The sequence below is a fragment of the Mesocricetus auratus genome, unplaced genomic scaffold, assembly GCF_017639785.1.
Source record: "Mesocricetus auratus isolate SY011 unplaced genomic scaffold, BCM_Maur_2.0 Super-Scaffold_100676, whole genome shotgun sequence".
Lineage (NCBI taxonomy): Eukaryota > Metazoa > Chordata > Mammalia > Rodentia > Cricetidae > Mesocricetus > Mesocricetus auratus.
Genome location: NW_024429266.1, coordinates 185,788,523 through 185,815,362, shown reverse-complemented (window position 1 = coordinate 185,815,362; position 26,840 = coordinate 185,788,523). Strand labels below are relative to the sequence as shown.

At 43.8% G+C, this 26,840-nt stretch overlaps 1 protein-coding gene and 1 pseudogene across 15 annotated transcripts in view; both read right to left on the bottom strand.

Annotated features, from left to right (window-relative positions):
- Positions 1 to 10,799, bottom strand: part of Parp11 (poly(ADP-ribose) polymerase family member 11) — a 35,732-nt gene extending 24,933 nt beyond the window's left edge. For 5 of the 15 annotated variants that reach the window (XM_013123589.3, XM_040738060.1, XM_021235272.2 and 2 more), the window contains exon 1: positions 10,595 to 10,799. The gene's annotated coding sequence lies outside the window, so the exon portion shown is untranslated. Of the gene's footprint in view, positions 1 to 3,521; positions 3,611 to 10,594 lie in introns of all 15 variants that reach the window. The other 10 variants (XM_013123587.3, XM_040738061.1, XM_040738062.1 and 7 more) reach the window with 3 other exon arrangements.
- LOC101843360 overlaps positions 10,587 to 26,840 on the bottom strand; it is a 30,637-nt pseudogene continuing 14,383 nt past the window's right edge.

Genomic DNA, 26,840 nt, shown 5'->3' with positions numbered 1-26,840 from the left:
CTAGCCCAGATTGTTTAAGGAGGTGCTGTCTTAAACAAATTAACTACTTTAATTGGATACCTAAGTTTCTACACACATACACAAAAAGGAATTATGAAACATGCAGCTCAAACAAGGGCGATTAGCAATGAAAGTGTCTAATCAAACAGAGATGGTGCCTAAGGAGAAGGTGACTACACATGGTTGTGATGTCTTTCGCCCTTGAGCCTAAGGCACAAAGTTTACAAATTCAAGGTCAACTGAGCTATGAAGCAAACTCTAGGTTAGCCTGGACTACAAAAAGAGGCTTTGTCTACTAGTTGATTAAAATGAAGGAAAAGAGAAAGTCATTCCTCTGGGAATTGCGCTTTCCAGAGTCATGTTCTCTCCCTTGTCTGGCATTCTAAATTCTAAAGAAAAGTCACACCTAAATGACTAAAACATTAATTCTTGGAACGCAATTCCCAATAAGGAATGGGCATCATTGCCTTGTTCTTGATCTTAGGGAGAAATGTTGAGATTCACTGAGGTGCACATCAGGAGCCACACAGGGCAGGTAGCACCTACCTCTAATTTCAGCAGGGATACCAGAAGTAGGAGGATTAGCTTGGAGCTAGCCTGAGCTACACAGCCAGATCTTGTTTTCAGATGTTCTCTGTGCATGGGAGGCATTCCTGCTTCAGGGTGAATGATGTTCTAGGACGCATAAGTTGTTGAAGTTGTAGATGTGTATTACACAACAACGATAGAGAATACCCTCAGCAAAGGGGGAAAAAGCAAAAAGCATAGGAGACAAAGTCCGGAGGAAATCATGTGCAAGTGTCACAGTGTCTCTTCCCAGAACATAGCACACAGCTGCTTCTAGAAAACACTGCAGCCAAAAGAGGGCACCTGAGCCGAGGGGGCAGGGTATCTACTGAGATTCACTGGCATCGACACACAGTGCCCATGTGACTGACCCCGAGGGAAAACAGACACTCCCCTGAACCACTGTAGACATACGTATCTGCACAAAGTGCTGTGACGAGGCTCAGGGCCTCCGCTGCGCACCTGTGCTGCTCTCAGGGCAGACATTTGCAAGGCTCACCCCCTGAAGTTCCAGGGTACGATGCAAACACGTTTGTAATCGCCTTACTGCACAGCGAGTTCCCTTCTTTTCTTTCAACTAAGATTTATTTGTTTATTTTATGTATTTGAGTGCTCTATCTGCATGTACAACTTTATGTCAGAAGAGGGCATCTGATCTCACTATAGATGGTTTGAGCCACCATGTGGGTTCTGGGAAAAGAACTCAGGACCTCTGGAAGAGCAGCCAGTGCTCTAACTGCTGAGTCATCTCTCCAGCCTTCGAGCTCCCTTCTATCACATATTGTCTATAGAGTTTTAGATAACCCCAAACCAAAACTTCAAGGCCCAAATACTCTTTTTTTGAAATAGGAACTCATTCAGTTCCGACTAGCTTCAAACTCACTATATTGTCAAGGACAACCTTGAACTTGTGATCCTCCTGCCTCCATCTCACCAGACCAAAGATTACAGGTTATGCAGTTTTGGAAACTCAGGGCCTTGTGCATGCCAGGGACATACTCTGACAGTGAGCTTCCCAGCCCCCAAATATTCCAATTTTTAATGCTGAGTTCAGGTTTTCCAACTCTATCCCAGTGTTACCCTTCCCCTACACTGAAGCAGTCAAGAAATGACTGAAGAACCCATTTGTTCCTATGCCTGAACCACATCTAGAACTGTTTAACTATGTAAAGTCATTTAATTTGACAACTGACAGAGCACTACAAAGAGTCTTCAGGGAAGACTCTAACCTGGTATCTCAAGCTGTGTTTGATCTTAGTCCAAAACACCTCATCCACACTTATGCCACAGGGCTTCCTAATTTAATAAAACCTCAGTGGGGAAAAAAAACTGAACCATTTGCATTTAAACTACATCTTGGGCTAACCAGAGTCAAGTTAGACATAGGCACTTCACAAGAGCCTGAAAAATGCCCTTTTCAATAACAAAAACATTAATCTGAAAAACTACTCTTTTATTATCTATAACGTAAAAATGCTAATCTAAACCAAACAGGATTGCACACGTGCAAACACAGTACTTGGGAGGCTGAAACAAGAAGACAGCCATGAGTCTGCGACCAGTCTGGGCCACAGAGATCCTTTCTCAAAACAAAAGCAAATGGCAATAATAACAGCACATACATACATAATGCTGTTATTTACAGGAGTGCAAAAAGTTTGCAGCACACTTTTCTCAGGATCTTGCCTACTCTTGTAATTTTAAGCGCTAATGCTCACATTTCAATTCCCAGTTCCCTTCCTGACTTTAGTACTTGATGCCCCACAGGCACATGAAACCTGACTCTGGTTGTAAGTTCAGGGTTTAGAAGGTTTAAGGACATAGCTCCTACTCAGTCTTGTGACTTGTGGTGGTAGCAGAAGACAATGACAGGAGAACCCACGAGAGCAAACAAGGAGAAGCAGAAAGGACAAGTGGAACTAGGCTTGGTTCTTTCTTGTAAGACCTCAAGGGGACTTCCCCATGCCCCCCCCCAGTGACCTAAGAGCCTCCTACTAAGCTCTACCTCTTAAAGATCCACTACATCCCAATAGCACTGAGGAACTGGGAAGCAGATTTCCTGATGGGCAGACATAGGGACCATGACTATGTAATAAAGATGGAGAACTTCCAAGATGGCAGCTTCTTCCTCATTCTTCTGACCTGAGACAAAAGCCAGGCAGCTTAAAACAAAGGTCTGATGGGCTTTTTCTCCCACCCAGAGGTCCAGGAAGATTGATTGGTTCAACAAGTTCTGTTGGCCAATCATGTCTTTCTTCAAAGCCTAAATTAGAGAAGAAAGACCCTTTAAGGACTTTAAAACACCCCAGCCCTAAAGGACAGACTTTGGTTTCCCAAGAACACCCTCTGCTTTGCAGGGGACCTTTCTCCCTGTGTGCTTGCTGCATGAATAAAGCCTTTCTTTAACACGGATTGCCTCTTCTCCTCTCTGCTGCCAGACTTCCCTTTGCTACCTGCTGAGCTTGAGGTTGCTCTTGCCTTCTAATTCTTTAACTGGCAGAGAAAATGAACTCAATCAATCCCTAGAAAGTAACAGCATCACCTTGGTGGGGGGATACAGTATGACCTCATCCAAATTATATTCACACATTAAACTTGGTGGATCCAAAAGAAAACTCCTGGGCTGAGGACACAGCTTAGTGGTAGAGCACTGGCCTAGCATGGTGAGCCTTGGGTTCAATTCCTAGCATCTGGCATCCATCATACAAAGTGTAGCTTGAGTCCCTCCATTTCCCTTTCTTTCTCCCACACCACACACCTAACAAACATTTTCTCCTGTACTTCTCAACCTGTTTCTTCAGAGCCTCATGGCTCCTCTCTGTTCATGTTCTGCTGCTGCTGGGAAAGCTTACTAGAATCTTAGTGGCTTAAAATAAGACTTCTCCAACGTTAGAAGCCAAGCCAACAACCTTGGTTGAAGTCCCTCCCTCACCACCAAAGCCAGGGCACTGTACCTCCTCGATGCTGCTTTCCTCCATGGCACAGTGCTTCTTTGTTCCCATCTTTAACTTGGAAGGCCCCTTGTGATTACATCAGGCTGCACCTGGAACATACAAGCTAAATCTCCCTATTTGTCCTAGTTTGGTTTCTGTTGCTTCAATAAACACCATGATCAAAAGCAATTTGGGGGGGAAAGGGTTTATTTTATCTTACAGCTGGCAGTCCATTATTGAAAAAAGGCAAGACAAGAATTTGCAAGGCAAAGCAGAAATTATGGAGGAACACTGTTTTACTGGTGTGTTCCCAGGCTCACATTCAATTACCTTTTTTTATACAGCCCAGGCCCACCAGCCTAGGGACAGCACTGTCCACAGTAGGCTGGATTCTCCTCAGATAGCAATCAAGAAAATGCCCCACAGACCAATCTGGTGGAGGAGATGCTTCAACGGAGGATCCCTCTTCCCGTATATGTCAAACTGATGACCAAGATTAGTTATCACACTGTCTTGAGGAAAACTGACTTAATTTTCTTTCAGCATTAAGTTAAAATTCCAATCATGTTCCACAGAGCCATGCATGGCCTGGCTTCCCCTTACCGGGCCTGCTTCCTGCTTCCGTGTTCCAGGCTCACAGACTTGCCTGGTTCTTAACTATCCTGTTCCAGTCACCCTTGAGGGCTTTGCTGGTGCTATCCCCATTGCCCTAACTCCTAGACAACCTTCATCAGGCTAGCTCTTGATCAGTCCTCAGTATCTCTAAAAGTCACCACATCATAAAGGGACCTCCGTGACTTCTCCACCTGCCCCCAAGTTCTTTCCACATTGTCATTCTTTCTCCTTCATTGTTTTCCCATAATTGGAGTTAGGGTTTATCTGTGTGATTATTTTTGTTAGGTCTGTCTTCTTCATTACACCCAAGAGCTCACAAGAGGCAAACCTGAAACTGGTTGCTGGATCAAAAGATAAACAAATGCCAACAAAGGTTATTTTAACAGCAGATTTCCTTTGTGGAATGTGACTGCATACATCAAAGATTTCAACGTTAGCATTTTAGGCCCAGTGGATCAGACTTAACCAGTAGGCCACTTATTGCTGCAAATCTCTAGCACAAATCCGAGTCTTCTACCTACAACCCAAATCGGACACCCTTCCTACAGTGAGAACTATTAGAATCTGCCACACCAGTCCCAAGGACAGACACAACACTTCCCTAGTCATGATCATGGACAGATCACTAGAAAAATGTTCTAGAAACATGGGTGTTAGTACTACATGGAAGTTCAGGGCTGTTTGCAATTAGGGAATTCTTCCTTGACTTCTGACTCCCACTGACTTTTCCACTCAATGAGTATCCTACATTCTAGAACCAGTCAGTGTTCTGGAACTAGATAATTCTAGATTTCAAGCATGGGTATGTACTTATTCAGAAATTTACTGAGTTTTGACTCTTAGAATAATGGCACATACAGATCAGGGTAATTACTTAGTAATTCTCACAAAACCAAAGTATTAGATAATCCAAGCACAAGCCTACTTAGCAAGGCACCAGCCACTCAGTGCCCTGTGTATGTGCTCTTCTGCTTTGTTCTGATCCAGGGCTTTTGTTTCCAAACAACTAGTTTGTTCTGAGTCTCAGACAAATTCAGGTCAACCTATAAGCTTAAGTAAACACCATGAGAACACTTACAAAGAACACGAAGAATACAGAGACAGCTATGTTATTTCTAGAATCCTAGGAGACCAAGTTACATCTTCATCCCAACCTGTGAGTATATGTGTACAATGTACTTTCTGACTCAGAAGAAATAGCCCACATGTCAGTTGCCAATGCCTAAACATCCCTCTGGTGGTTTGAATAAGAATGGCCTCCATACAGGCGCATATATTTGACTGCTAAGTCACCAGGGGATGGAACTGTTTCAAAGGATCAGACAGACTACGAGGTGTGGCCTTGCTGGAGTAGGTGTGGCCTTGTTAGAGGAAGTGTCTCTGGAGATGGACTTTGAAGTTTCTAAATCCCATACCAAGTCTCTCTCTGTCTGTCTGTCTGTCTGTCTGTCTGTCTGTCTGTCTGTCTGTCTCCCTCCCTCCCTCCCTCCCTCCCTCCCTCCCTCCCTCCCTCCCTCCTCTCTCTCTCTCTCTCTCTCTCTCTCTCTCTCTCTCTCTCTCTCTCTCTAAGTCCTCCTCCCTCCCTCTCTCTGCCTACAGATGGGGATGTAAAACTCTCAGCTACTGCTCCAGTGCCTGCCTGAATGCTGCCACGTTCCCCACCACGATAATGAAGTAAACTTTTGGAACTGTCAACAAGCCTCAATTAAATGCTTCCTTTTATAAGTTGCCTTGGTCATGCTGTCTCTTCACAGCAACAGAACAGTGCCTAAGACAGAAGTTGGTACTGGAGCCGGGGCACTGTTGTGAAAGGCATGGACATGCTGTCTGTCAGTGGAATGTGGATTTGGGGTCTGGATGAGGAAAGCAGCTGAATGCTTAAACCGAGGCTTAATGAGCCTTCTAGGAGATGCACTGAGGACAGTAGTGCTGAAAACAATGTGACCCAGCTCAAGAGGTTTCAAAGGGGAGAATATTAGTAAGTGGCCTAGAGGCCATTCGTGTGACATTTTGACAAAGCATGTAGCTGCTTCTGCCCTCATCTTAAAATCTGCCTGAGGCTAAACTGAAGAGTTTTGGATTAATGGTTTTGGCAGCAGAAATTTTAAGACAGCCTAGTAATGACTATGTTGTATGACTATTAGTGGTCACTCTTAGGCAGCTCTATTTTTTAAAAAAAGGAGCAAGATGGGCAAAGTAAAATACAAAATGTACAGTTTGAGGAGAAAAGGAGCAAGTTTTGTTGGAGCCAAGTCCAGTGTTCAAGGACGTAAAAAAAATAATAGAAAAAAGGGAGTGGTGACCTCAGGGCAAGACCCCACCCAGGTAAGATTGTACCTTGTGAAAAGGAGTTAAAGAAGATTAAGCAGGGAAGAACACCATCACCAACAGAAAACTGATGCAGATGTACCTGAAGGAGTAGGTCAAGTTCCAACCCCATTAAGCAGCAGAAGCTAGCAACTTCAGCCATGTGGCTCTGGCTTTAGAGTCAAGAATACAAATGGGTTGTGGAATCTCCCTTGTCAGCTAAAAGAAAGCTGCTGAGGCCTGGTGTGTGTCAGGGGTGTCCCTGAATGGAGGCCCAGAGAGGCCACTGAGTGAAGCTGTGAAGATGAAGCTTGGATTTCGCTGGAGACACCAACTTGTTGGATATGCCTAAGTCATGGGATACCTGCCAAGGAGACCTGCAGACAAGACAGGGTGTGGAACCAGTCCGAGACGGGAAAATGTAAAACAGTCAACAAAGCTCCTATGGGTACTTCTGAAGTTGGGCTGAATGCAGTTCTACTATGATATGACTATAAGTCTATGGGGGCCAGGAAGTGGAATGTGGTGGCTTGAGTATGGCACCCATAGGCTCATAGAGTTGACTGCTTAGTCACCAGTTTGAAAAGGTTAAGACTGATTAGGAGTTGTGGCCTTGTTGGAGGAAGTGTGTCACTGGGGGTGAGCTTTGAGGTTTCTAAAGCCCATGCTAGGTCACTCTCCATCTGCCTACAGGTCAGGATGTAAAATCTCAGCTACTGCTCCGGTGCCTGTCTGCATGCAACTGCCTTCCCAGCCATGACGATAATGAACTTAACCTCTGAAGCTGAAAGCAAGCTCCCAATTCAGGGCTTTCTTTCATAAGAGTTGCCTTGTCAATGTTGCCTCTTCACAGCAAGAATAGTGCCTAGGACAAGCCCTCCATCTTTCGTCTTGGAAGCACTTTCTCCATTTCTCTGTACTTGACATCCACTTTCCATTTCATAGGTTGAGTTATTTTGCTTGCTTTGGTCTTCTCATATGATTCCATCTATAAGGATTTACTCAAATGTAACTTATTTCAACAGGTTTTCCCTGCATCCCAGACACGGTCAGATACCACTTTCTTCCCACAACACACACTGCGTAAAGTGAGTGACCTCATGGGGCAGGCAGGCTCTGATTCAGTTCATGTTTGCACTCCTCTCTTCCAAGTATCAGAGCCATGTTTATTTAGTATGTAAGAAACATTTCCTGATGACTTGCTGGGTGAAATGAACTAATGACCAAGAGCTCAGTTTCATCAAAGGGGCAAGCAGTGAGAGGAGTTAAGACTAAAGATGACCCTTAGCAGCCATGTTCACAGGATAGCATGGAGCTTACCAAGAAAGGATGTGGTGAAGGAGGGAGAAAAAAAAATCAAAGGTGGGATGTTCCAGGAGGCCATGAGCTTAGCCCAGAATTATAACTGAAAACAAATCTCAGAAAAAGGCACGATGGCTCAGCCAGTAAAGGCGCTTGCTACCAAGACTGATAATCAGTGTTAGATCCCCAGAAGTCAGATACATGGTGGAGGGAGAGAAATGACTACCACAAGTTGTCCTCTGACATTTTATTGTGCCATGGTATGTGTATACATGCACACACAATAAACAAACAAATAAATAAAATGAAATAAAAAGGGGAATTAGAGGAAACTCGGTGAGCATATACTTCCATGAACAATGAAAGGGAAGGTTTGTGGGGAAATCTGGGATAATTCTTTATCCCTCCTTGTATATCTCATTTTGGGTTGTCACCCCTGGGTTCTAGGAAATATTACAAAATCTGTAGTAATTTTCCATACTCTAACCACTTCCTGCAGACTTTAAACACAGACAGGGAGACTGCTTCTGAGTGGATCCACACCAGGGTCAGTGTTAAGATGCCCTCAAAACATTCGTGAAACAGTTTTCACAAAGCAGCTATTTTATCTTAGGAGTAAGAGAAGGTATTATTTTCAGGCTAAGGCCTTAAGGACATGGAGATTATCAAAACTACAAGGGAAAATTAGACAAAATCAGTTCACCGTCATTTAACAAAACCTTCCCTCATTACAAAAAGCATTTGGTCAGGAATGCAAATGTTATCTGCACTGATATTTAAAGTACACTGTGGCTGGGGGTTTGCTTTACTTTTCTACTTCAATTTCAAATCTTCTCACATGTGTATGGCTTAGAGTGACAATTGTATTCCCTAGCAAAGCCGGACAAGCTTTGCAGATGCCCCTTCTGTCCAAAGAAACTCACAGGTTACTTGTGAAACCCATAAATGCAAAGTTGACTTACAATAAAAATGAAATGAAATAAAAACTAAGCTGTGGGGGCTGGAGAGATGGCTCCATGGTTAAGACCCTGGCTGTTCTTCCAGAGGACCAGGGCTCGATTCTCAGCACCCACATAGTAGTTAACTCCAGTTCCAGGGGATCCAATACCCTCCTCTGGAGGCACGGCATGGACGTGGTGCACCACTATACATGAAGTACACACAATATCTTTAAAAAATAAGCTGCGCTTGTTGACAACATTCAGGTGCTCACAATAGCACTCGGTCATGTGAGGATGGCACACGGGGCCAAAAACAGAGCCCAAGGCTCTGTGTTCATTATGATTAGCAAAAGTCAGCTTGCTTAGCAAAACTTAAGAAAAGTCTTACATCTGACTTCACAGAAAACTGGGCCCTTTTTTTTTTATAACAAAGAAACGGTGACATGACAAACATGAGGCATTCACTAGATCCTTTGTAATTCTCATCAAAGTACAAGTGGCCCAACAATACAGATGTAAGTGTGATCCTGAAGGAAAAATGAACAGGGCGAGCAGAGACCTCTTTGTGCATTACTGAGCCAGTCACTGTCAACTCGACAAGTGGCTGGACAGTGGCGGTGCATGCCGTTAATCCCAACAGAGGCAGACTTTCTGTGAGTTCAAGGCCAGTCTGATCTATGGATCAAGTTTCGGGACAGGCTACAAAGCTACACAGAGAAACCCTGTCTTGAAAAATGGAGGGAAAAAAAAGCAACAAGTATTTGTTATGCAACAGGATCTGTCCTCTAGTGAATATACTAGAATAAACATCACATTCACAGAGACAATTGAGAGGATTTATATATAGCATGTGACCTTCAACACGACATATACTCTGCTAAAGGGTGTTGTGGAAAATCAATAGGAAGGGGCTACTAATAAAAACCGACTCCATTTCCTTAGAGATGGATACAGATATAAAATGAAGATACATAAGTTAACAGTGAATGAACGTATGATCATCTGTAAGCAAGTTTTATCCCAATGCTAAATGTTTTGTTAAAATCATATCCAAACGAGTACCTTCCTCTGATCTGAACTGATTACAATATTATAATGTATGAATCAAAAACATCTGATAACTGTCATGATGGAATGGAATAAAATGAAATGGAACCATATGTGCACCCGAATCCCAATCAACGGGCTCATTTCTACTGGGTACGAACTTTTCATCGGGGAATTTTCTGACAGAAAATTTCATTCCAGAAGCAGGAAGAGCAGGAAAAGCGTTATTTCAAGCATAGACAGTCTACTAATTTCTTGAAATGGGATTCTGCCTGTTAACTCCGAAGGTCTAACTTCAGTGTGCATTTTTTCCTACTATACTCCCGTAACAAGAGCTAAATATTCTTGACAAATAGATGAATGAATGAATGAAGGCAAAGTAACCAAAAAAAAAAAAAAAAAAAAAAGCCTGCAGACATACTGAAGGCAAACAAAGTAGGATTATAGATCATTGTTCTAGCCACCGGGGGAAAACATCCTAGAACGTCATCCTCTGTACATAAAGAGGATCTTCAAACCTCTGTAGCTCCAGAAAAAGCAGAAGGTACGGGGCCGAATTAGCAGATTCGAAGGCCAGCAATTCCGATTAGAAAGCAGAACACAAAATTATACTGAAGGAAATAGCGAAGACAGAGAAGCCCCCGGAAGTAAAATTAACCATCGAGAAAGGCAAAGCAAAAGCGTGGAAGCGGCCACCAAACGTTGTCACGGCTCAAAGGCCCAGGCCCGCGGCCCACGGGAGGCCCGAGAGCCAGGACAGCCACGACCCCGGAACGCAAACCCTCAGCCCCAGGCACCACGGGGGCGAGTTCCCGGGAACGCCTCCCGCCCTTCTCAGGCAACCCCGCCCACTGGGCCCGCCCCATCCCACCGGCTACTCACCGGATTCGCTTCCCACGTAACGGTGCGAAATCGAGCGGAGAGAGCCTGAGGGAGGGGTTAGCCGCGGGGTCGGTATGGTGGGCTTTTGCCGAGGGTCCCCGGGAGCGGAGGGACCGAAAGGCACCTTTTTACGGAAGCCTTCCTCCTCCCCCTCCCCGTCACAAGCTGGCGTCTTCGGAACATCGAACCTCCCGACTTCCGCCTGGATCTAGCCAATCAGTGGTGGTCCCGCCCACCACAAAAGCTTGCTCCGCCCCCGAGGCGCCCTTCGGAAACTCCCCGCAGGTCGTCGCGGGCCGGGCTTTTCACCTGGGTGGGAGAGGAGTTTACATCCCGCCCTCCCGCCTCACCCGGTGACCCTCAAGCGTGGCAGGCTGTGTGACCGACGCCTGTTAACATCACCTCACACTGACCTAGTGGCCCAGAGCTAGGCCTGAGAAGCTCAGCTCGACCAGTGGCATCTGGGTCAAGCTTCAAACCTCTTTGTTTCCTTCCCCCTCCGAGTGGACGTGATGACAGGTCTACCACCTAAGGGTGTAGCGAGCCTGTTGACATCAAGTACATGCGCATTTGCAATGTAGGAAGAAAGCGTGAGTTATTGGCCAGGTGTCACCGGGCTTGGAAGTGAACACTGACCTATATGTTTTTGTCCCTGCCCTCATGGATTTTAGAAATGAGAGAAGAAAACAAAAAGTAATTTGGAAATGCAAGCCGATGTAACATGAAATTATAGACAACAAGGCAAGTACACGGGTCTCTGAGAACGTTTACCCAGAGTGTCTTGAAAGCTAAGGCCACCAGTAGGAACTTGCACTGAAGTCACCTGGGTAAAAAAAAAGAGCTAAGACAGATGAATTGGTGGGGGAGGGAGTTTGGGGGAGTTAATTACTATTTTTTCATTGATTTTACATCCCTACAGCAGCTTCCCCTTCGCCCTCCTCCTATGCCCTCCCGCATCTCCCCTCTGCTGCCCCTCCCCAATCTACCCCTCCTCTACCTCTGTTCAGAAAGGGGCAGGCCTCCCATGAGTGTCAAAAAAGCATGGCATATCAAGTTGAGGTAGGACTAAGTTCTTCTGCTTGTATTAAGGCTGGCAGGGCAACCCAGCACTAGGAACAAGTTCCCCAAAGTCAACCAAAGCCTTAGAGACAAGTTCCCCAAAGCCAACCAAAGCCTTAGGGACAGGCCCTGCTCCCACTGCCAGGAGTTCGACAAGCAGGCCAAGCCACACATAGGCAGAGGGCCTAGGCCTGTCCCATGCAGGTCTCCTAGCCGTTGGGCCATAGTCTGTGCGCTCCCATGAGCAGGCCAGTTGCTTCTGTGGGTTCCCTTGTGATGACTCTGACTCCCTGGCTCCTGCAATCCTTCCTCCTCCTCAACAGGAGTCCCTAGGGCTTGGCCCAGTGCTTAGCTAAGCATATCTGCTTCTGTTTTCATCAGTTACTGGACAAAGGCTTTCCTCGGTCTCTTTTTCATCATCCTTGATCAAATCCAGCTGGTCATCCCCCCATCTTCATTGTCATTGTCATCCAGCAGGTCACCCTCCTCTGCAGAGTCATCTGCGCCTGCCTCAGACTCCATCATGAAGATGGTCTCATCTTTGTTCACAGAGCACTGCTCTGCTCTTCCTCAGACTTTTCATTCTTCATCTCTGCTGGGGAGGAGAACGACAAGTCTCTTGTTTGCTTTGCTCCTTTTCAGTTTTTTCCAGGCTTTCCAGCACAGAATCCACTTTTTGCTTTATCTGAGTCAGCAGCTTCTTAATGGCCTGAAGGTCATCTCCTTTCAACTCTCCAGACCTGGATGAAGATCCCTGTTGTCCACTCTTTGAATTAAACCCACTTTTGCCCCTTTGAGAGGTGCTTCCGGAAACATGCTGGCGTTTAGAAGGCACCACAGCCCGAATAGGAGGAGGAGGAGGAGGAGGAAGAGGAGGAGGAGGAGGAGGAGGAGGAGGAGGAGGAGGAACAGGTGCTGCTGGGTAACTGTACATCCTGTCATAATAATCCCGTTGAAAGTCATAGTCCAAATGAGGATCTGAGTAGAGTGGATGGAAAAGGGTGTTCTGGTACTGACCTGCACATCTCCAAGACAGATCGTTCACTTCTACCTGCTTTTCCTCTGTTCCTTTTGCCTCTGCAGCCAGATTAATATCTAAAACCTGGCCAGCAATCATTCTCCCATCTTCTCCAGCTACAGCAGCCTGGGCATTTCTTTCATTAACATACTGGATGAAGGCAAAGCCCTTATGCACAGAGCAACCCACGATTTTGCCATCCTTTGAAAAGACTGCCTCCACACCACACCAGACTTCTTGACCACAAGAGTATTGAGATTCCCAGTGAATACATGGGAATTCATGGATGGAGCATCTGTCTTGTTGGTAACAATGCTAACCCTTTCCTTCAATGATAAGGTTTCTCACAAAGCTGAAAATGTAGCTGAAGACCAAAAACATCTCACAAGAGGAAAGAAAAGAGGCTGCCTCTCCCACCGCAGTTCCCTGCTGAGACTCCAGTGACAGCAGACCGATGCACAGGACCCTTGGCTCTCCGGCGCTCCACAAAATCCAGCCGAATGTTCTTAAAGGCATTTATCCATTAAACTCCTTGGAACTGATTCTTAGAAATAAAACTGTTCAATAAGAAATTAATGAAAAATATGTTGCCAAATGGTTAACTAGTTGTCCAAATATTTATTGCATAGCATAATATGTTCTTTACTCGCTGCTTTGAAGTTAAATTTGCATGCATATGCAAATATACATATATTTCTGAGTATTTTTATCAGCCTGCTAGCCATCTGCTTATTCCTGTTATGTCATGACATTATAATATATATATTCCTCATGTACTTGTTCTTTCATAAGGAACATCTAATTTTCTTTTGCAATCTTTTTTTTTTTTCAAATAGTGAGCTCTCATTCAGAACATACTATTTCCAGTATTTAGGTTATGTGTTGGTGGGGAGGTCGGGGTACTGAACCCAGAAGCTAAACACCTGCCCGACCACTGCATTACACCCCTAACTCTAGGATCTTTAAGTACATTTAGGATATTCTTAAAGAAATTTGCACAGTTCTTATGTGGGTTTTTTTGGATATTTTATAACTTTTTTCAAGTGCAGTAGTTTTCATTGGTATATTTTAGGAAAGCTGATGATTTTTGTAGATTTAGCATCTGTCATACCATCCTGAAAATGTCTTATTAGTTCTGTTACTTATCAGCCAATCTGTGAATTTTCTACATGCAATAATGTCATTTCCAAATTAGATGATATTCTAAACCCTCAGAAAACTTCAAAGATTATAGAATAATAGCAGTTGTATAGATTATAGATTGTAACATGAGTAAATAAATGACCCAGAGACTGATATTGGGGTTAAAACTTGAAGCTGAATATCAGAAAAGCAAAGCAGCTGGCCTCTAGCTTCCTACCTCTACCTCAGGCTGAATGGACTGATCCCGTCTCCACAAGCTCTCACCAAGCCTCAGACTAACTTTTCTTTAGTGTGGATGGAGAATGAATCTTTTCTGAGACATTGCTTCTGTCTTATATATCTCTCTAGTGCTGGGATTAAAGATGTGAGTTATAATTCTCTTTTAGACTAATTCAATCTTGTGTAGATCTGTATGGCCTTGAACTCAGAGAGATCCATCTATCTCTTAATCCTGAGTCCTAGGATTAAAGGTGTGTACCACCACCTCCTAGCTTCTGGCTGCTGGCATTAAAGGTGTGTGTCACCACTGCCTGATCTCTATAGCTTGAGGCTGATTTTGCTTTTCTGAATTCTCAGGTAAGCCTTAATAAATAGTAAATAATGTGTCACTATAATAGATAATAATCAGTTTTAATGTAATAAAACAAGAACAGGTCCCTGGCTGATGCTCAATACTTTAAATACACTATCATTTCTTAATCAGTTTCTTTCTAATCCATAGTTTACTACTACATAAAAGGATATGAAGTGCTATCAAATGTTACTTCTATTTTGTGGGGACACCAGACCTTGAGCAGAAACCCACTTCCCCTTCGGCCTGGGAGCAGGCATCTGTGTAATGTTTACTGAAAACAATTCAGTGCTTTAAAGCTCTTCATAGGGCTGAGATAAGGGCTTGCTCACTGAAATACCATGCCTTTCACACCTCCTATGGCTAGATGCCTCTTCCTGTTTCCCTGTGGTGTCTCCCCGATTCTGGGGCCAGAGATTAGACCACCAGCCAGGAGGAAAGAATGGTATGTAGATGAATGGCAGAAGTCCTTAAAGAGGGAAGCTCCTTTTTTCTTAGAGAGACTTCTCCTGAGAGCTCTCCTAAGCGGACTGGGGTCTCCTCCTAAGCTGACTTGGGAAGCATAAAGTTTTCTTAAAGCAATCGACCGGTCTCTGTGTCATCTATCCCGACCACCTCGCTACATTCTCGGATGCAGGCCGCACAGCAGGTGCGACACTATTTCACTGTAATATGTTTCAGTCTTGATCATCAATATAATGAATGACTTGAACAAACAGATTTACTAATCTCCAGTCCATCCTCACATTTCTAAAATAAACTCTACTTGTCATGGTATATTAGTTTTATGAGACTTTCGTAGTTTAATTTATCCTTTCTTTAGGATTAAAATTTATATTGGGTATGAAGGGACATGACTGTAATCTCAGCACTTGGACTTTGGGAGCATGGGGATGGAGAGCTTGAGCTAATAAAGAGAGCCTGAATGTCTTTCCTAAATTGTGACCGCAGAATAATACTAGCCCTGAAGAGTGAGCAATAGCAACTAAAGCAGCTTTGGAACTAGTCTTCTTAAATGCCAGAGTGTGATCTGGGTGGTGGTGGCTCACACATTTAATCCCAGCTCTCGGGAGGCAAAGCAGGTGGATCTCTGAATTCAAGGTCAGCCTAGACTACAGATCAAGATCCAGGACAGCTCCGGCTACACAGGAAACCTCTGTCTGGAAACCCCCACTCCCCCTCTCCCCAAAAAAGCCATAGTCTTTACAAAGCAACTTAACCAGGGAAGTTAGGACAGAGTCCTCAGTCTTTTGTGGGTTGGGGTTTTATACTTTACTTTCTTGAAGCCTTAGTGTTACCAGGGCTACTTACTGACAGAGGGGTGGGATGGGAGGGAACTTGACAAATGTTGCTGAATATAAGTATACTCTAAAATATGTTGTCACATCTGAAACTAAAAGAAAGAACACCAAAAATAGCTATACAAATTTAAGAGATACTTTTCCTTATTATTGATTTAAGAAGTTAAGGAGTGGGTATCCAAAGAATTGTGAACAAATGAATATTTAGTCCTTGAGTCACAAGTTAGTAGCTGGTAGGCTTAACAGAATAGGTAATATTAATTATATGATAAAAATATGATTTTATAAATGGAAAATATTACATGAAACTGTGTGTACTACTAATTTCCCTTTGCCAAAGATTCTCACTTCCCAAGCACTGGCTTCAGCCATCCTGACTCCTTTAGAGTTGGAATGGGACTTTACCCCCTTTGGGGTATTTGGGGTGGTAAGATATGATGATTTATGTTGTGGAATTATCCCTTTGTACACTGTGAAGATTTGTCTCTGGAATTAGTTTAATAAACAAGCTGACTGGCCAATCGCTGAACAGAATAAGGTTAGGCAGGAGAGCCAGACTAGGAGAATGCTGGGAGAAAGAAGGGCAGAGTCCCGAATTGCTAGCCAGATACAGGAAGAAGAAAGATGGGCATGCTATACTGAGAAAAGGTACCAAGCTACATGGCAAAGCATAGATAAGAAATATAGGTTAATTTAAATGTAAGAGTTAGCTAGTAAGAAGCCTGAGCTATTGGCTGAGCATTTATAAGTAATATTAAGTCTCAGTGTCAGTTATTTGGGAGCTGGCAGGTGGGACAGAAACTTCTGCCAAGAGATTTAACTCTTACTTTGCTGAATAATGAAATGAATCTTAGACTTTCTAAAATATCCCAGTGGAGATTGTTGTGCCCAAGTCTCAGAGACCCTCAGAGACCACCAAGGAGACAGACTTCACCAAACTGCAAATGCAAGGCTTTACTGTTTAATCCTACGGGTAGGGACCTTGTCCAGCCAGCTGATGCAGCAGCTACCTGGAGGAAGTGAAGTCCCTTGTCTATTCCCAGAATTTAAAGGGAAAAAATCACAGAATTACATCAGTAGGTATGGGTCCAATCCTGACTGGTTGACATTTGGGGAACAATTAAGGGAATTTCCCAGAGTCAGGGCATCTAGTAGTAGTTTTGATTGGTTGACTATAGATGGGAGCATTGGTGATTTCTATGGCTTTGTCTATTACTCGCAGGTAGCCTGTTCTCATTGATTGGTGCTGGGAGGGAGCATTCTGTGGTTTCCATGGCTTTGTTACTTGCAGGTGGTTTGCTCCTAAACACAATATCCAGGTACTTACTAAGTCTAAGAGAAAGGTTGTCTTGGAGTTTTGTTCACAACACAATAACTAGAATCTAGGCGACTGGATTTGTTTTTAAGGCTTTTCCATATCCTTTACATTTATATAGTTTCTCTCAAGTATGAATAATAAGAGTTGAATGGGAACTTTAAGGCTTTGCCACATTTATACAATTCCTCCCCAGTGTAGAAGTGAAGCCTTTGAGTTTAGTTTACCTCTTTCAGAGAGCAACTTCACTACTGCCTCCCACAGTTTCTTGGGGTTGGGGGTGCTAATCACTGAGGTTCAAGCTCTCAACCTTCCCAGGAACCACCTTCCATGTGTAATGTCTGCAGTTCCCTTCTTCTGTAGTAGCCCAGCACCCAGCACGGGAACACCTCTATTTCATTGTGCTAAGGGGCCCGATCCACAGCCCTAGCAACCATGTGTGCTGATTACAGGCACCTGTGTGCTAAGGTAGACTAGATATTTGATTTTATCTCTCATATTCCAATGTTTGTTCTTGGTAGAGATGTCATAAGCTAAGCTAAATCCAGCCCAGGGGTTCCTGGGTAACTGGAAGATTTTTAGGTCTTTGAATACCAGCAGTAGGGTAGGAAGAAGTACAGAATGGGGAAGGAGATGAATTTCTCCTAAGCCAATAAGGAGAAAAGAGAACCAACTGAGGGCAGGAGAGATGGCTTGGAGGTTAAGAGCACTGGCTGCTCTTCCAGAGTTTAATTCTCAGCAACCACATGGTGGTGGCTCACAACCATCTGTAATGAGACTCGTGCCCTCTTCTGGCAGATAGGTATGTATGCAGGTATACTGTATACATGATAAATAAATAGATCTTAGAGAGAGAGAGAGAAAGAGAGAGAGAGAACCAAGGAAGTAGTAAGATATAGGATGCAGAGTTACCTATTATTTAAATATAATTACCATAATTGTCAGCTCTTTCATTATCTTCCTTCATTCCTTCCCTCCTTTCTATTTTTTGAAATCTAGGGGTTTGGGGTCACAGACTGCAGACTTTTGTCTCCCACCTGAGTGATCATTCGTACTATTGAATTACAAGATACTTTAAATTTCATAGAATTAAAGAGAAAATTTACTGAGAACGCTACACAGGACTTCCATATAACTGTTTACTTTCTCCGGTATTAACACTATAGTTTCAACGCCACACATTAGCTGGGTTTTATTGTAATGATTTCCCACATGCCTGTAACATACTTTGATCACATTCCTGTCTATTCCCATTTCATTCCCTCCCCCGTCGCTTTTCTAAAGGCCATATTCACAGCCAGAATTTGAGGGGCACAGAGAAAGGATATGAAGGACAGGGTCTTGTATCAGAAAGGAGGAGAGGGGCCTGGAAGAAGGCTCAAAAGGAGAGGGGAGGGGCCGAAAGAGAACCAGCTCTGTCTGAGAAAGAGCCAAGAATGGGTCTGGGCCCCAGAGTCCGCCCTGCTGTTGAAGTCTGACAGTTAACAACCCCAACAGGAATTAAGAGGTGAAAGAAGCAGGTGAAACATTTGCAGAAGCTGAGAGAAGCATTCCTGGGAAGGAATTCTCTTTGAAAAGCATCAAAATGCAATCCCCACGAATTTTAATTAGGAAACATGACAAGGAATTAAGTTCGACCTTTAAAAAAAATGAAGTGCTAAGTAACTCGCCCACACTCACTGGAAGGACTCTATTGAAAATACCAGTGATTATTAGCTTTAGCTGCCGGGGGAAATTATCCAAGCACAAAGATGGGCATCAGCATTCAGCTCACAGCAGCAGGCAAAAGCAGCAGCTGAGATGTGCGGCCATCCTAATTAGAGGATGCAGCTTTCTGAAAAGACTCTGGAGCCGCCACATTCCTGGCTGGGGCTTTCCTTCCAGGAATGCCACATTCAGGTTTTGAGCATCACCACGTTGTTTCTTTTTGTTTCTGTGTTTTAAAGGACTTTAAAGGAATGACCAGAGCAGAGACAGCACACAGGACTTAGGAAGGGTGCTAGGAGCTTTGATATGGAAAACAGAAAGCTCGCTGTCACAAACGCTAGCCTGCTAAGTGATCTAGGAAAGCATATGAGAAGGAGGTGAGGGAAAGGAGGCTTTGGAGCAGCGAAAAGAGCAGGTGGAGGGTGGACTGCCCACACTTAGGGCATTCCAGATCTGTGGGTCCAGCTTGGTCCTTAAGAGCAAACCCAGGGATACTGACACATTGCAGACAATTGTCTAGTTTGAATTACTCCTCAATTCTTCATTTTCCAAATATTTATGGGGTGCCTTCAGTTTTCCAGGCTCTCTCTCTCTCTCTCTCTCTCTCTCTCTCTCTCTCTCTCTCTCTCTCTCTCTCTCTCTCTCTCATAGATCAGTAAGCTGTTAAACAACAACAACAACAGAACCCTGCCTTTGTGCTACTTACTAGGGGTCAGAAGACCTTGAGATTGAGCTGAGCGGAAGCCACCAACAATGCAGTGTGATAAGTATATTACAGGGGTCAGGGTAGAGAGCATTGTGAGTACTCAGGATAGGTCTGGGGAGAGGTAACATTTGGGAGCAACTCAGAAGAGACAGGAGTGTACGGTTAACAGACATCCTAACACAGTGTTCCAAGCAGAGGGGACAGTCGGTGCAAAACTCCTAAGCAGCAGTAATGCATGGTTGCGTGGGGGCTAGGGAGGTGCTTTGGGAATTGCGTGTGTGTGTGTGTGTGTGTGTGTGTGTGTGTGTGTGTGTGTGTGTGTATGTGTGTTGTAACTTGAACAGAGCCTGTTGTAATAAGCAGTCAATGCTTACATGGAGCTAAGCATTTGCCTGACGTGTGTGCATATCTATGAGCATATATGTATCCATTCATTTATAGGTACATATATGCATGTAAGCAAACATACTTGCCCAACAATCTCATGAAGAGCTACTTTCTTACATCTGTTCTTACAAGGAAACTGAGGCACAGAGAAGTTAGCTCACTAAGGGCAAGGAGCTTAACCTTGGCACTTGACTCCAGAGCCTGAACCCCCAATTGCTACCTTACACGATTTCTCAGTGTGGTTTTAAGTAACCCACTTCTAACTCCTCAACCCCAGATGGATCCATGTATCCTCCCAAGAGAAACATATGCTTCTCTTAAAATAAAGCCGTGTTGCTTGCTATTGCATTGCCTATGACCCTTGCCCTACCTTTTGTTTCTCTCCCTAACTCTCAGCTCTAGAGACACTCATTTCTGCTAGCGAGTCCTTGGTGGCCAAGGCTTCTGCTTGCCAAGTCAAGCACACGTCTGTGGGAGGAGCTTTGTCCCCATCTGTGGGGGTGGTGGGGGTTCCTCTCCGGTTAATAGTGCCAACAGGTCAGAGGCAAGAAAACATGAACTGAGTTTAAAAATGTATTTTCCTGTTCCCTCCACTACAAAAGATACCACAAGGTGTATGTTTCTGGGGTGTGTGTTTGTAGTCCCATCCCCCAACCCAGCTCCAGACTTTAGTGCCCTTTAACCTTTTCTCTCAAGGCTGGGTACCTTCATAGTAGAAGTCAGTGAACAGAGCATTGTGAACAGGCATGTTATATGATGTGTGAATTAGATATCAACAAATCTATAAGATTACTTTTTTAAAAGCTAGAATCTTGGTTTTTTTCTTCTTCTCTCATTTGTCCTCCCTCTGATCCTCATATTTCTTCCCAGAGCTTCCAGGTGTACAGAGCCCCACTCTGAAAGTTGCCCACTATTCACAGATCCCAGGGGTTCTGCCCACAGTTACAGCTCTGTACGAACTCCAGGGTTTGTAGCATTATACCAGGGGTGGGGGCATTTCATTAGATTTTCAGTTCCCCCTTTCTTTGTTAGGAAGAAAACCTTTCATGTTTAAATGAACCTGTCTGTTAGTTACCCAGAAGGCCACATTCGTCTCCTACTTTGAAGCGCTTTCTCGAACGAGACTAGCTGCTTCAGTGAAAGGGAGGAGAGGTTGGGATGAGCTGTTGGTAAATAAAAGGGAGCAAGGGCCCCCAGCACTAATGGCATGCCCTACAGCACGATATTGAGCCAATGAAACTCTGCTTTGGAGCCTGCACCTTTGTCTAAAATGAACGATTTGGTCTTGGTGGTCCTCACGGTTGCTGATATCTCTGGAAGTCCACAGGCTGCTACTGTAATAAGATACAATCAGATGCAGGCCTCCAGTGCATCCTTACCAAGGCTCCAATGGGTGTGCAGAAGATCCTATCCCTCTCTTGAGGAATTTCCCACAGACTGAAGGAGACTCAAACTTTCCCACATGAACGGCTTACAAAAGGACAAAACCACCCAAACAAGACAGAAGACAAGAAGCTGCAGGAATAAATGGCCAGATCTCTGGTCTGGGATCAACTTACACTGTCACAAATAGAGTGGCATGGAGACTCTTACCCCACCATCTGTTGGGCTCTGTGGACCAGGTCACCATCACATACCTCAAGGATGGTCCCAAGTCACAAGCAAAGGGTCTTAGCATTGCTCCACCTCCCACGTACATGTAAGATTTGGCATTGCCCCTGTTCTAATATGTTATTTCTGCCTGATAGACAGTTCTTGACATTATTCCAGATCTTCTAGATCCTGAATAACCCTGAAGCCACAATAAGAATGCATATAACAGTCTACTTCTCAGAGCTCAATGAAGCAAACATGATTTGGAATGTCTTGGCATGACCTTGAACAAGATCTACCTGGCAACCATTTCTCAAGAAGTATTGTACTGAGAAGAAAGAAAAAGAACAAAGGACCCTTATCTTCTATTGTAGAGCATTATGATCTTGTCATTGCATCAGCTCCTGTCTTGCCCTCCAGGGCCAGGGCTAAGCTTTCCTGAAGGCCTCTAGTCACATGCTTTCCCCTGTCTGAACATGCCAGGGGTTCTAAGAAATCGAAACTAGAAGGACCGAGGAAGGAAAATTGGTTGTGATCTCTCATGTTGAACACTTTCATTTTCATTCATCCTAAGGATGCTCCTCACAGCTCCAGTTTCCAGGTCTTGCACTCAGACTGAGGACTAAAACTATCCAGGCTTGGAAAGGACCTTGTATAAGTCCATCCTACACAAGTTGGGGCCATTCAATGTTTGACATGGGGTTTTCCCCCAATCTGAGTGTTCTGGGTACAGAAAGGGATAGCCTCTTTTACTCTGTGGCTAGAAATGTTGCTTATTTCTAACACAAGATGGCGCTGACACACAGTCAACGACTTTTCTGATAGCAGGAGGAGGAGGCCAAGCCACAACCACACTTTCCAGTAAGTCAGAGAATTCCTGTGTTTCTGGATCCACAAGCCCAGCTTTTGTGAAGGCTGTGTCCAAAGGGCTCTGCTGTGCCATGCATGCTACTTTATCCCTGATGGCAGAGACGATAATCCTAATGTGTACTTAAGAGGAAAGATGGTTAACTAAAACTAGAAATCCCTTAAAAACAGAAGTAGAGGGTCTGAAACAATCTGTCAAAATCAGAGGCAGGTAGGTGGCCAGGAGGATTCCTGAGTTACTGTGATCAAAGGTGAGTCTTGCACTCTGATACGGTATGTGTTTTAACCACTTAGTGCCAGGATGCATTCAGGTTACTGAGACTGTCTGAGTGAACAGTGGAGTCAATTGGAGGTTCTTGGATGAGCTGTTTGATATCAGTTCCCTGTTTGAACTGTAACCACCAACCAAGTTCTGATGCATTGACATCTGAGGACAAAGCTGGGATCAGAAAGAAGTTTGCCTGGCCTAAGTCTCCCTCCCTGTGCCTGCATGAATCTCCACATTACAACCCCCCTCCAACTCCCAATCCTTTTAAATTCTTGCAGTAAAACCAACACTGTCCACTCAGAGAAGCAAACAGCCCATTGAGTATCTAGATGATTTCAACAGCTAAAATGTTCTTCCTTAGAGCCAAAGTATGGCTGATTTGTCATAAAATGTGTTCTGGACATATTACCAACAGTGGCATGCCAATTGCTACGTTTTTATGATTGGGGGCCAAAGTGTGGTTAACGTTTATGATTATGCCACACTGATTTTTCTTTGGAACTGTTGATCAACTATGTCATTCCTATGGATATGCCCTGACAAGAACTGTTCCGATTATTGTATATGAAATCCACTGTGTGTGTGGGGGAGGGGGTGGGTGGCGTGTTGCGTGCAGAAATGCATGAGTGCGTATGTGTATGGAGGCCAGAGGTCAACAAGTTGTATTCCTCTCTTATTCTCTAGTTTATTTTTTGAGACAGCGTTTCTTATTAACCCTAGAGACCACAGATTCAGCTAGCATGACTGGCCAGTGATCTCCAGAGATTTGCCTCTTCACCCTCTGAGTGCTGGGTTAGGACCTGTGACACCACAGTCAGCTTTTACGTGCTGGGGATCACACTCAGCCTCACGCTTGCACGGCAAGCATTTTCCCACTAAGTTATTTCACAATCCATAAGGTTTTAAGTTGTGGAAATTACTGAAAACTGTCTAGTACCAGTTCTGCTACCATGCTGGGATCCAAACGTCTTGCTCCTTCATTCACACACCCACCTTCTTTGTGATCTGGGACAAAAGACTTAATTTCTTCAAGCATCAATTTCTTTTTCTCTAAAATAGAAAGAGATAGAGATACTATTGCTACCTCCTTCATAGGTTGGTTGCAAGTTATAGGTGATAATTACTTAGAAAAACTCTATTTCCCACAATTCATAGCCCCTGGTGAGTGACCAATAAGAATTTGCTACTGTTATTAGTTATCTTCTCAGCCCTCCTTTTGTCATAAGAACACCTGATGACTGTCCCTTCTAACACAAAAAAATATGCTCCTGAAAGTCGAAAAGGGAGCTCATGGCCGGCACCAGTTTTCCTCAGGCTGCTCTGCACACTAATCAGCACTCTGCAGGTGTAATTCCCAGCCCAGCCTCGCCTGTCCTCATGGCGGCCAGCCAGTTCCCGTCTTATCACGCTGCAATTATGACGGATCTTGTCAAAGGCCAGGCTGAAAGCAAGGAGAGTTTTGATGTCTCTTCTCTCCACCAATCTAATATCCCTATCAAAAAAGGAATAAATGAAGACATGTTTTGTTTCAGAGATTTGGGGTTGGCTCGGAGTGATCTCTGCTTTTCTAAAGACGCACAAAGAGTCTACTTAATAATCTGTTCAGTTGATGGGTTAAAAGTGGTGAAATTGTGGGTTATTTCCCCTTCGTTTCTAGTATTATAATAATGTTTGTGGAGTAAATAGCTTTTTAAAATTCTGCTCTAGAATTCTGCCAGGGGTAATTGTCAGGCTGACTGGCTTATAGTTTTTATAATATGCCCCTTCCCCCCTTTTGAAAATGGGGACAACTTTGTACTTCTCTTGTCTGTTAACAGGCCTCCCATTCTCCATGCTTTTTCAAAGGTTGTTGACAATGGTTCTGAGAGTTCTTTGAACAACCTGGGACGTGATTTGTCTAAGTCTGGAGATTTGAATTTATTAAGGGGGTGAAAAGAGCGCCACACTGGTTTCCAGCCTGGTTTTGCCATTCGCTAGCCCAGGGAGCACGGGCAGCGTTTGATTTTGTTTTAGCCCAAATTTGGCCTCATCTATGAAATAAGGCTTTTGGACCAGATGAAGTTGAAGGTCACATCAAGGTCTAATAGGTTCTATGTCTGAAGTCAGCAAACATTTCCTTACTAACATTTTTCATGTCTCTTGCTTCTCAAGATCCTCTCAATAATTTTTCTATCCTCTTTTATTTTGAGCATCCATTATTTTGCAGTCATTTGTGTGTGTGTGTGTGTGTGTGTGTGTGTGTGTGTGTGTGTGTGTATACACATGCCACCCAGTCAGTGTGGAGGTCAGATGAAAACTTGAGGATGTTGATTCTTTCCTTCTTCCATGGGGATCCAGGGATGGAACTCAGATAGTCAGGGTGGTGGCAAACTTCTTCCATGCCAATCCACCTGACCGGCCCTGAACATTATTTAATTTAGAATTCAGATACCTTCCTGTGGCACTTAGGGACCATATAACTTAGCAGCATGCTTTATTACAATTACCTTCTATTCCTCTGGAGGACAACCCTCTGCACCCTGTGTCACTCCCACAGTGCATGTGTCCTGTGCATGGTCCTCTAGGGCCTTTTGCTAAGATGACATCCCTAAGGTGAACTATCTCCCCAACCCTCTCTCTCAGCCAGGTCACAGCCCTGCTTTCAGGCCACACTGAGTTCTAATTCTCCTGTGGGAAGTGTATTATAGATATCCTGAGTTGCAATAGCCCTCTTCTCCACATTTCTAATGTGTCCCATGCACATCTCTGGTAATTCATCATAACACTTTGGGGCATTTGGTTGTGGATGCTCTATTGAATTTTACCTTTGTGTATTCATGTGCTGCCCTGCCTCTACTCAGATATGAACACTCTTGGAGAATCATGGCATGAATTTGAAGGCACTATCAGTAATGTTCCTTTTAATCAGAGTGCTTGAGTAATTAATGCACAGAAATTGGGAGGCAGAGGCAGGTGGATCTCTGAGTTCAAAGCCAACCTGGTCTATAGAGTGAGTTCCAGGACATCCAGGGGTACACACAGAAATACTCTGTCTTGAAAACAAAAACAACAAGCAAAACCCACACAGCAATATTTGTACTTTTCATCTTTGGGTTCTTAGAAAGAAGAGCCATTACAAGATGAGTTAATACTATATATAATATATATTTAACTCATATATATGTGCTGAATTTGAAGACTAGAAGATTATTTTTGTACATAAGAGAAAAAAATCTCAAGCTGGGTCATGTCCTCCCTAGAATAGAGATCTGAGAAAAGTTCTAAAATATGCAGAAATACTAATAGGTTCAGGATTGAGTCAGACTCTCTGGTAGTTAGCCTAGCTTAGCCTTCCTGTAGGACCACAGCAGCCTAGCTTATCTTCTCCCTTCAAGCCTTGTATACAGTAAGCAAGTCCTCTACCACTGTGCTACACAACTAACATCAAAGTAGCTGAAATATGTGGATTGTAAAGCTAAACATATATTTTTATTTAGAAAGGGATGTTTTAGTTGGTTGATTAGTTAGTTAGTTGGTTAGTTAGTTAGTTAAGACAGGGTCTCACGTGTATCCCAGGCTGCCCTTGAACTCATCAAGGAGCCAAGGATGACCTTGTTCTTCTGACCCTCCTATTCCTCTAATGCTGGGATTATAGGCATGTGCCATCCATCACATGTGGTTTTGTATAATGCTGGGGTCCAACTGAGGCTTTGTGTTAGCCTGTACTCTACTGAACTATATCCCTCACCCCTAGTTATAGTTAATAATAAGGGGAAATGACTTTCCATTGCCCTGTTGTGGTAGTTTGAATGCAATTGGCCCCCATAATCTCAAAGGGAGTGGCACTATTAGGAAGGTGTTGTTTATGAAGTAGGTGTGGTCTTGTTGGAGGAAGTGCATCACCATGGAGTCAGGATTTGAGATCTCATATATGCTCAAGATACCACCCAGTGTCTTAGTCTACTTCCTGTTGCCTGCAAGATGTAGAACTCTCCAGCTGTAACCCTCCAGCACCATGTCTGCCTGCACAACACCATGGCCCACCATGATGATAATGAACTGAACCTCTGAAACTGTACTCAAGTAAATGCTTTCCATTATAAGAGTTGCCATGGTCAAGGTGTCTCTTCACAGTAATAGAAACCCTAAGACACCTATATTATATTAAGTATAACTATCAGTAAACTTGGGGAGCATTAATATATTAATGCACAGGAAGGGAGACTTACCACTGGATCTACAACATTTGCAAAGTTATGTTATGATAAATAAGCTTTACATTTTTTCAAATTTTTAAATTTTTGTTTTCTGTGTATGAGTGTTTTGCATGCA